The following is a 10,368-nucleotide window of genomic DNA, read 5'->3' as shown; positions in this document are numbered from 1 at the left end:
CCACCAGCAGTGACATCACCACACAATGTCGTGTTATGATGTCATCGCACAACACCACCAGCAGTGACATCACCACACAATGTCGTGTTATGATGTCACCGCACAACACCACCAGCAGTGACATCACCACACAATGTCGTGTTATGATGTCACCGCACAACACCACCAGCAGTGACATCACCACACAATGTCGTGTTATGATGTCACCGCACAACACCACCAGCAGTGACATCACCACACAATGTCGTGTTATGATGTCACCGCACAACACCACCAGCAGTGACATCACCACACAATGTCGTGTTATGATGTCACCGCACAACACCACCAGCAGTGACATCACCACACAATGTCGTGTTATGATGTCACCGCACAACACCACCAGCAGTGACATCACCACACAATATGGCGTGTTATGATGTCACCGTACACCACCAGCAGTGACATCACTACCAGCACTGCCAGCAGTGACGATTCAAGTGTCCCCATCGAGCCCACAGCAGTGACATCATGTGGCCGGGTCAGCGCAGGATAAAGCCCAAGCAGTGACCCCGTGGGCCGCGTGGTGCGAGCAGGTGAGGTGGCGGCGGCGGCGGCTTCGGCAGGTGCCCACACCCACCAGCAGGGATCAACCGCCCACCTCGCCCACCCCAGCAGGCCCCCGACGCTCCCTTTTGTTGCCCTTTCGGTTGGGGATCAATATTTCCGATGTTCTTTCGCGTCTCCAAATGTCACGGATCTAAAGGACAATTGGTTATAAAGTAATCATGAGTTGAAATGTCATGTGAGTGGGGCGGTGGCGCGAGGGCCGGCGTGGACTGCCAGGGGTCGCCACATGCCCGGCGCCCCGCAGCACCGCAGCACCGCCGCCTGGCCGCCCTGCAGCTCGGACCCCTGCCCTCAGGAGGTCACGCGCTGCCCCTCAGCACAGCGGTGCCCCCGTAGCCAGGCCGACACGCGGCCTTCGTGGGGCAGGCTGCGAGGCCCCTCGGGGAGCACCAGCTGTGGTGGGCACAGGTTGCCCGTGACGTCACTGCCTTCAGGCGGCCGCTAGGTGTGGGCAGCTGCTCGGGCCGCTACACCTGCCGCTCGAGACAACAGGTGTGCTGCGGGGCAGGCCCCTCGTGGCCCAGCTTATAAGGTGTTCAGCGTCAAGTGTATCGTTCTTCCTATGGGTGAGTTGTGTGTATGAGAGAGAGAGAGAGAGAGAGAGAGAGAGAGAGAGAGAGAGAGAGAGAGAGAGAGTGTGTGTGTGTGTGTGTGTGTGTGTGTGTAGGCCAGGGGGGTGGGGGCGTGGAGACGTGTGGCAACCCAGGGCGGGGCCGCAGGTGAGCGTGTCCCGCGGCTGGCCGGCTCACTCCGCCGCGGACCACTCTAGCGGTTGCCGCCGCGCCGCTCACCGCCACCGTCCTCCCGGGCAGTGCAAAGACCCCGCCCGCGTCTCCACACCGCCCCCACACGCCCACGCCGCCGTCATCAGTGGCCGCCCACGGTCCTCGAGGGAGCCAGCCAAGGCCCTGCAGGTGCAGTCCTCCACACTTCTACCACCACATCAGCACTACCGCAGTCAGTCTGCACCACAAACTGCACCACTTCCCTTCACCACTAGCCCCTCGCACCACCACCCTCACCATCTCCTGAAACCCTCTAGTTTAGTCGGGACGGAAGATTGAGAGCACCGGCCAGGCAGACCTCGCGTCGCCCAGCCGTCCCGACGCCCCCCGCCGCGCCGTGGTGTCGCGGTGCCCCGCTGTCCTCGCCTCTCTTGGAGGTCCACAGACTGAACCCGTCTGGCCCCCGCGGCAACCCTTCACTTGATTGGTCGTACCCACGCCTGACGCGGACTTACTGTTTCAGTCCCAAAATTTAATCCGTTCAGTGTGCATTGCGGCGAGACCTCAGGCCCACGGGTAAATATTTGTAGACTGTCTGTTTACAGGGAGTGTAGTGGCAAGGGTGAGGGCCAGGCGGGACGGGGCGGGGCGGGGTGTCTGCCGTGGTGGCGCCGCCCGTCCGCCCTCCTGGGCCAGCAGCCGCCTCACCAGCGGCTCTGCGGCACGATATCGCGTGCTCCGCCGACACCTGCTCGAGTTTTGTGACAGTAAGGATTGATTTATGGATCCCTGGCCAGCCGAGGCGGAGCCGGGCGGCGAGGCAGGCGGGGAGGGGGCCAGCTCGGTCCTTTCGGACAAACTTCATGCGATTGGCACCTTCCGCGGCCCTGACATGCACTCGGTCACTGGGGGCGGCGGGAGTCGGGGGCGCACAAACACGGTCGCCGCGTGACCCAGTTCCGGAAAGTTGAGTGAGGCTAACGCCATCCTGCGCCACGTGTTGTGGAGGCACCCTGCCGAGGGGCAGCCCCTGCGTTCTGCACCACCACCCCGCCCCTCGCCAGGCGCCCCATGCCTCAAGAAGTCCCTTGGGGCGCAGGACTTGGTCTTCTGCCCCCGAGACCCCCAGCGGCCAGCAGGTGTGCGGGTGTAGCGAAGGTAGGTAGTGCCGGCACACCTTGTAGGGCGGGGCGCTGACCTGCATGCTCTCTCTCTCTCTCTCTCTCTCTCTCTCTCTCTCTCTCATGAAAATTAACTGTGAATTTCATAACCATAAGTAGTTTACGAACAAATCACTCATCACAATTGCAAGTTGAGACACTAAATTATGTGCATGTACAATATAGTCTGTGTGTGCGTGTGTGTGTGTGTGTTTAATTATGATTAAATTATAGTTCGTGGTAGCCATGCACGCAAATTGGATCAAGCTTTTGTGAAATGAATGGAGGGACTTTTCATCGGATAGAGGGCAGAGGGTCGGGCAAAAAGAGGAGTTAGGCTTCAAACTCCCATACAACCTGTACAGTGTACACCATCGGGGGAAGGGGGGAGTTCAAAGTCAACTATTTATTCACATGTACAGAGAGTAAAATAATACAAAATCAGAGACCATTATTCTGGCATCAATATATACATACATACAAATGCGATCTATAGAACACTGATTTTGCTTGATAGGTTCTGCATAAATACTGCATGAATGACGCCATGTAATGTTGGTGTGTGTGTGTGTGTGTGTGTGTGTGTGATGGTGGTAGCGACAGAAAGGACAGAGGGCGAGAGAGGCTGTTAGTGTGTTTGTTCGTTCGTTAGGTCATTAGAGGCAGGTGTGTGGGTCGTTAGTGGCAGATGTATAAGTGGTTAGTGGCAGGTGTGTGGGTCGATAGTGACAGATGTGTAAGCGGTTAGTGGCAGGTGTGTGGGTCGTTAGTGGCAGATGTGTAAGTGGTCAGTGGCAGGTGTGTGGGTCGTTAGTGGCAGATGTGTAAGTGGTCAGTGGCAGGTGTGTGGGTCGTTAGTGGCTGGTGTGTGGGTCGTTAGATTGGTGTAAGTTTGTAAGTCGTTGGTGCCACATTTACCAGGTAGTCTATAGGCAGGTGTGCAGGTCAGTAAGTGCCAGATGTGTAAGTGTGTCGGACCATCATTGTCAGGTGTGTAGGTGTGCGGGTCAGAAGGTGTCAGGTGTCTATAGGTGTGTAGTGCAAGCAGCGTCGCCATCAATACCAGTTGCAGAGGTCATTAGGAGTAGCAATATGCCCCCACCCCCCTCCTTTAGTTCAGAGAGAGAGAGAGAGAGAGAGAGAGAGAGAGAGAGAGAGAGAGAGGGGGGGGGAAGAAAAAGACTTGCAGTAAAATCTTATATTGTCACAGCATCTAGTTTTTAAGGTTTTCATTTAGGGGAAAGATTAAAGAAGAGAGAGAGAGAGAGAGAGAGAGAGAGAGAGAGAGAGAGAGAGAGAGAGAGAGAGAGAGAGAGAGAGAGAGAGAAGAAAAAGACTTACAGTAAAATCTTATATTGTCACAGCATCTAGTTTTTAAGGTTTTCATTTAGGGCAAAGTTAAAGAAGAGAGAGAGAGAGAGAGAGAGAGAGAGAGAGAGAGAGAGAGAGAGAGAGAGAGAGAGAGAGAGAGAGAGAGAGAGAGAGAGAGAGAGAGAGAGAGAGAGAGAGAGAGAGAGGGAAGGAAAAGACTTACAGTAAAATCATAAATTGTCACGGCATCTAGTTTTAAGATTTTCATATTGGACAAAAATCAAAAACAACATCACTTTTCCCCTTCGCTCCTCTATAAAGTACAAACGTAATGGGCAGCAGTTTCCACGCGGCGGTCGGCAGCAGCTCCAAGGAGGGACGTGACATTCTGCCTGAGCGCCGCATGAACTGCCCGACGCCTCGAGTTCATAAGAAAGTACCGAGTCAGGGGTAAAGACAAACTACTAGACTAAAACAGTGAATTTGCACCCCGAATATCGTGTTTAAGAGGCGTGTTTTCATTTAGGTCTCACGAAGCGGGAAAGAACTGCTAGGAAGAGAGAATAGAATAAAGTTATCAGCTACAGAATTCTCTTTTTTTCTATACGTCGGACGTGGGCGTGGAGTATACGAGGAAAGGGAGGGGGGCGTCATCCATGGACAAACAGGGAACGAAGAGGAGGCGCAGCTAGGAAAATAAAATAAAAAGCTCCAGCACCAGCGGGCGGCGAGCAAGAGGCAGGGGACGAGAGTGGACGCCAGAAAAAAAAATCTATCAGCCACATATTTTCTTTTTAAGTTAGGCGTGTGCGTGAGAGGATTAAGGCGAACGACAGCGTCAAAATTTTTAACTCCTTCCATCCCGCGACGCACCCGTGGCCACCGTGGCTCCAGCCTCGCCTTTACCTAACCGTCGAGCAGAAGGCAGCGACAGGTCACTGGACACCTGTAGGGGCGGGGGGCTGAGGGGCCGGGGAGCAGGAGGAGGCTTGAGAGGCGGGGACAGCCAGGCGGCGGCACCGGGCAGGGCTAGCTCGCATGTTGAATCACCAAGCTTCGGCTCCAAGGCGCTGGCTGACCGACCCACAAGTTATCCAAACATAAATAAATAAAATGTTGAATAAATAAATAAAAATGAATAATGTGCGCCACTCCCTCGATGGCTGTTACCAACTCCCTCAGAAAAGCTATTTAGCTCCCTAAACAGGCAGCCACTGTTGCCACTGACAAACTGAAACTTGTTTTGCGCCCTTTTATTAGCTACTAATGTGTGAAAGGCCGCCGTCGTCAGCAGCCCTTCTGCCGAGCGATCATTGCAGTGCGCTCTTTGCTGCCGCTCAGAAACAGCAGTGTACCCTCATTGTAACCAGGAGCTGAAGCCGTAACGGTTTGGGTGGCTACACTTGTTGGTCGGTCCTATAATAAATAATATATAGTATACGTATGTATGAGAGAGAGAGAGAGAGAGAGAGAGAGAGAGAGAGAGAGAGAGAGAGAGAGAGAGAGAGAGAGAGAGAGAGAGAGAGAGAGAGAATTCATGCAAAAGTAACACATTCTATCGAAAGCAAAAATACATTGTTTCTAGATTATAGTGAAGGGAAAGAGGAAGAGAAGGAGGAAGGGAGATTAAAAGTGAAGTAGATGAGGAGAGGAAGGCAGAAGATGGGGAGTGGGGGAATCAATGGAGTGGCGGAGAAGGGTTACTGTTGAGGGTGGGGGGTGGGGGTGGCTCTGGCGGGGGGGGGGGCCAGGGTGCGTTAATGTATAGGCCAGGACAAACGTAACACTATCTGGTGCAAATATTCTGGCGGTGGTGCCACGTTTTCTGCGAGCATGCTGTGTTGCTGCCGGCGGCGGTGGTGGTGGTGGTGGTGGGAACGGTGTAGACGTGGAAGTAGAAGTAGTAATAGTAGTAGTAGAAGTAAAAGTAGTGAACTTAACCCGTCCGCTGCGATTGGCACGGATTTGGCTTTCACTGGTAGCCTGGTAACTATACTCCCATGTCTTTCTATGCCTCTGTGGTGGATAGTGGAGTGTTTCCCATGTGGTATTGGTGTGCTGGATATCCCCTCCCAAGGTACAGGACTTTACATTCCTCTTCATTGAATTGTAGCAGACACTTTTTGTTCCATTTCTGTAGCTTGGTGAGGTCTGACTGTAGGAAACCCGTAGTCAAGGGGTTAATACTAGAATTTGCACGTAAACGCAGTGAAAACTACTAAAATTATACTGTTATTACTTATAACACTTTTTTTCCACCTCTATCAACAATTTGGCAGCCCTCAGCAGTAGTACATTAGCAACACCAAGTTCTAACACGGCAGGGTTGTGATGAGGCGGTGACAGGCGGTGATGTCAGGTGGTGGGGACAGGCTCGCCAGGACAACACGCAGCACAGTTTTCCCGTTCGCTGCCAGAATCAACACGTGTCGTCAAAATTGTGTAATAATTTATATGCAAACTATATTTCGCGTGTGTGCAAAAATTTCCGCTCGTAAAACATGTTGTAAGAAATAATTTATTCAAAATGGAGGGGAAGATTGTTAGTTAGTCGTGTGTGTGTGTGTGTGTGTTGAGCGCTGGGTGGGGCCACCTTATAAGGCAGGTCTACCTACCTCCGCGACTAGACCTTACCAGAAACGCCAACACACACACACACACACACACACACACACACACACACACACACACACACACACACACACACACACACTCACACGTCACATTCCCACTCCTTCGATGCAAGACCTCTTCTGCAATAGTCTAACCCCCAAAAATGTGTCGGTGGGGTGCAGGGAAGGAAGAAGGGGTGGATGGTAGCAGACGGGCAGGGTTGATGCATGGTGGGAAGGGGTGAGGCCAGGGGCGGCAGGGAGAAACATGCTGGGGTAAGTATGTGGGAGGAAAGGGTGTCGAGGAGTGGAGGATGTGTGTGTGAGGGGCGAAGGAGGCGTGTGGAGGAGGAATGCACATGAATGAGTGTGGCGGGAGGAGAGGAGAGAGGGGGAGGGATTGGCATGAGGCAAAGATGAGAGGGATGGACAAGAGTATGTCGCCGTGTGGGAGGAGAAGAAGGAGGGAAGACAGGAGTGAGAGGTCTGTGAGGGAGGATGTAGTGGAGGTTTGGGTGAGCGAACAAGAATGTGTCGTGGTGCCTGGAGGCGTGGCGAGGCTGGTGGTGGATGAGCCGGTGGTGGCGGTGGTGGTGGCGGCGCTGAGCAGGTGGTTATGACACGAGGATAGCATGAGGGAGGGACGTGGCGAGGCTGGTGAAGGTGGTGGTGGCGGTGCGGCGATGTGCAGGCGGTGGTGACATGAGGATCAGCGTAGGGGGGAAGGGGTGCTGGCCGCCGAGCCTTGAGCCTGTGACGCAGTGTGATTGTATCGTTTATTTTTAACATTATTTTTCACTTCACATTTTTCAGCGAGCATAATGCTCGGCCAAGTCATGGCTTATAAGCCTTTAAATGTATGCCGATACTTTGATGCACCAAACACGGTGGTAAAACATTCACGCTCTGCATCATGGCCGTACATATATTTTTGAGTAGAGGTTTTCATGATATGCTTCTCATCGGACGCTGTAGTTTTGCAGTGCGAAGTATCTTTGGCGTAGTATCCATGTAAAACATTGCTGTGGTGTAACTGAACTTACTTGTAGAAAGCTTCCCAGAGGGAACAAAATCCAGTACTCGCAACGACAAGGTGGAATGGGTGTTCACGTGGCCCCACAGGTGAGGCCGTCAGCCCATCTTGGGTTACGCGGTAATGCCACTTCCCCGCCAAATGGCGCCGTGGTCAAGGCACGCACGTCCGACCATCAGATGAAGAGTCACGATTTCTGCGCCAACCAACCCTCATCGATGCACGGGACGGCTTTCGTTACGTAGAGGACGCTTCGTCGAGGCTGAGGCATTCCTTATGAGGCTCACTGAACCGTCAAGAGTGTTTGCTACACGGAGCGGCCTCGCCGAGCTGCTTATGAGGCAGGGCTGTGGAGGGCGTGTCAGGCAGCACGCAGGGCGCCTCGTTACGAAGCCCAGAGTCCGCCAGGCGGGACAGGCGCCGCTAAAAGGCTATCAGGGGTGAGGGGTGGCGGGGCAGAGCCGGCGGGGGAGCGAGTGCTTGAGAGGAGAGATGAGATATACAAGCGAGGGGGGAGGAATGCACGCCCTGAAGAGGGACGCCGAGGAGAGGCAGGCGGCGGGCGGGCGGCGGGTGGCGGGCACGTTGCTCCACCTGTGTTGTTGCTGGCAGAAACGGTGACGGTGCGGGGGGCTGCAGAGGGAGGGAGGCTTCCTGCAGGCGTGCAGGAGTGAGTGAAGAGGAGGGAGAGGATGAAGAGGAGACGGAGATGAAAATATAAAGAGAAAAAGGATGGAGAAGAGGTAGACGCAAAGCCAATGGAGAGACGGATAAGAAGGACAACAAACAGGTCTTGGGATAAAGCAACAGTGTGGCTTGAGAAGCACTGGGGGCCGGGCGGGGGCGGGGGAGGCCTGAGTGTTCTTGTAGGTGTGGTGGCGGTGTGTGGCCAGGGGTGGTGATGAGAGACGGGGGGTAATACTTTAGTGGTGGTGGTGCTGACTTGAGCATCCAAGGAACCCTCACCCTCGAGCACTGGAAAGCAACTCACTGTTCCCTCCCTGATTCACAAGTCGCGAGAGGAGGAGGAGGAGGAGGAGCTTATTGCCATGCATGCCTCATCACCAGTAGGCACGCGGAGTCCTGCCTCACCTCTAAGTCTCGTAAGTACGCCGGGGAGGAGGGCAAGCAGGGAGGGAGGAAGGGGGCTGGCCAAGTGCGTGTAACCATATGGCAAGACACTAAGCTCCATATTCTTAGACATTTCGGCGGCCAGGCACATACATTTGACAAGGCTTTCGTAGGAGTTGTGGGCCTTTCCAGGGGTTGTTTTTTTTGCCCTTCTGGTAGTCTGACCGTCCTTCCGTACCAGGGACCCCCCAGAAAAACTCATTATAACCAGACTGACCTCCTTTTTGGCCTTTGGAAATAATTGATGTGAGAGGCAGAAGCGTCTAACAACACCAATAAAGCCCATATTCTTAAACGTACCGGACTCCCATTACGGCCGTTCACCAAGGCCACTGACAAGATTAACCGGGTGTCCATGGGTGATTCTCCCGTTCATGGAGCAGAAGTCACGTAAGCCTGTCACTAGCACTCTCAAAACAGTCCATGGAAATCCCAGCAACTTCCACGAGAGGCTTTTCAAACGGGTGAACTGAGGCGCCGATGTGTTGAATAATACGTGCTTAAAAAAACAAAAAACAAAAACAAAGAGGAAGAAGATCAAGGACTAAACACTATAAAAAAAACAAAGAGGAAGAAGATCGAGGACTAAACACTATAAAAAAAACAAAGAGGAAGAAGATCAAGGACTAAACACTATAAAAAAAACAAAGAGGAAGAAGATCGAGGACTAAACACTATAAAAAAAACAAAGAGGAAGAAGATCAAGGACTAAACACTATAAAAAAAACAAAGAGGAAGAAGATCGAGGTCTAAACACTATAAAAAAAACAAAGAGGAAGAAGATCGAGGACTAAACACTATAAAAAAAACAAAGAGGAAGAAGATCAAGGTCTAAACACTATAAAAAAAACAAAGAGGAAGAAGATCGAGGTCTAAACACTATAAAAAAAACAAAGAGGAAGAAGATCGAGGACTAAATACTATAAAAACACAAAGGAGGAAGATCAAGGACCAAACACTATAAAAAAAACAAAGAGGAGGAAGATCAAGGACTAAACACTATAAAAAAAAAACAAGAGGAAGAAGATCAAGGTCTAAACACTATAAAAAAAACAAAGAGGAAGAAGATCGAGGACTAAATACTATAAAAAAACAAAGAGGAAGAAGATCAAGGTCTAAACACTATAAAAAAAACAAAGAGGAAGAAGATCGAGGACTAAATACTATAAAAAAACAAAGAGGAAGAAGATCAAGGACCAAACACTATAAAAAAAACAAAGAGGAGGAAGATCAAGGACTAAACACTATAAAAAAAAACAAAGAGGAAGAAGATCAAGGACTAAACACTATAAAAAAAACAAAGAGGAAGAAGATCAAGGACTAAACACTATAAAAAAAACCCAAGAGGAAGAAGATCAAGGACTAAACACTATAAAAAAAACAAAGAGGAAGAAGATCGAGGACTAAACACTATAAAAAAAAACAAAGAGGAAGAAGATCAAGGTCTAAACACTATAAAAAAAACAAAGAGGAAGAAGATCAAGGTCTAAACACTATAAAAAAAACAAAGAGGAAGAAGATCGAGAACTAAATACTATAAAAACTCAAAGGAGGAAGATCAAGGACTAAACACTATAAAAACACAAAAATTCGCAACTCACTGCTACCCACAAAGAACGGAAGACTGCCAAGGTTTCTAAGATATTAAAGTCGGTGTAATCAGACGCATCCACTCCTCATGTCAACAATTTCCAAAGGCCGAAAAGAAGATTAACCAGATTCGCATGAGTGGTTTTTTTTTCACGTTCATGGTACAGAAGCTTCCTCACACCACCACCGGGGTTATA

At 51.2% G+C, this 10,368-nt stretch overlaps 2 long non-coding RNA genes across 2 annotated transcripts; both read left to right on the top strand.

The window, feature by feature from the left end:
* The first annotated feature begins 750 nt into the window (after positions 1 to 750).
* Positions 751 to 5,318, top strand: LOC126997894 (uncharacterized). The gene is made up of 2 exons (XR_007752442.1): positions 751 to 3,204; positions 3,249 to 5,318. It is a non-coding gene; the product is annotated as an uncharacterized LOC126997894 (long non-coding RNA).
* Positions 5,319 to 5,554: 236 nt separating this feature from the next.
* On the top strand, positions 5,555 to 9,921 carry LOC126997892 (uncharacterized). Its single transcript, XR_007752441.1, has 3 exons — positions 5,555 to 9,613; positions 9,655 to 9,694; positions 9,859 to 9,921. It is a non-coding gene; the product is annotated as an uncharacterized LOC126997892 (long non-coding RNA).
* The last annotated feature ends 447 nt before the right edge of the window (positions 9,922 to 10,368 follow it).

Source organism: Eriocheir sinensis, chromosome 13 (genome assembly GCF_024679095.1).
Source record: "Eriocheir sinensis breed Jianghai 21 chromosome 13, ASM2467909v1, whole genome shotgun sequence".
Taxonomy (NCBI): Eukaryota; Metazoa; Arthropoda; class Malacostraca; order Decapoda; family Varunidae; genus Eriocheir; species Eriocheir sinensis.
Note: the sequence above shows the minus strand (reverse complement) of the source record. Positions and strands in the feature narration are given on the sequence as shown.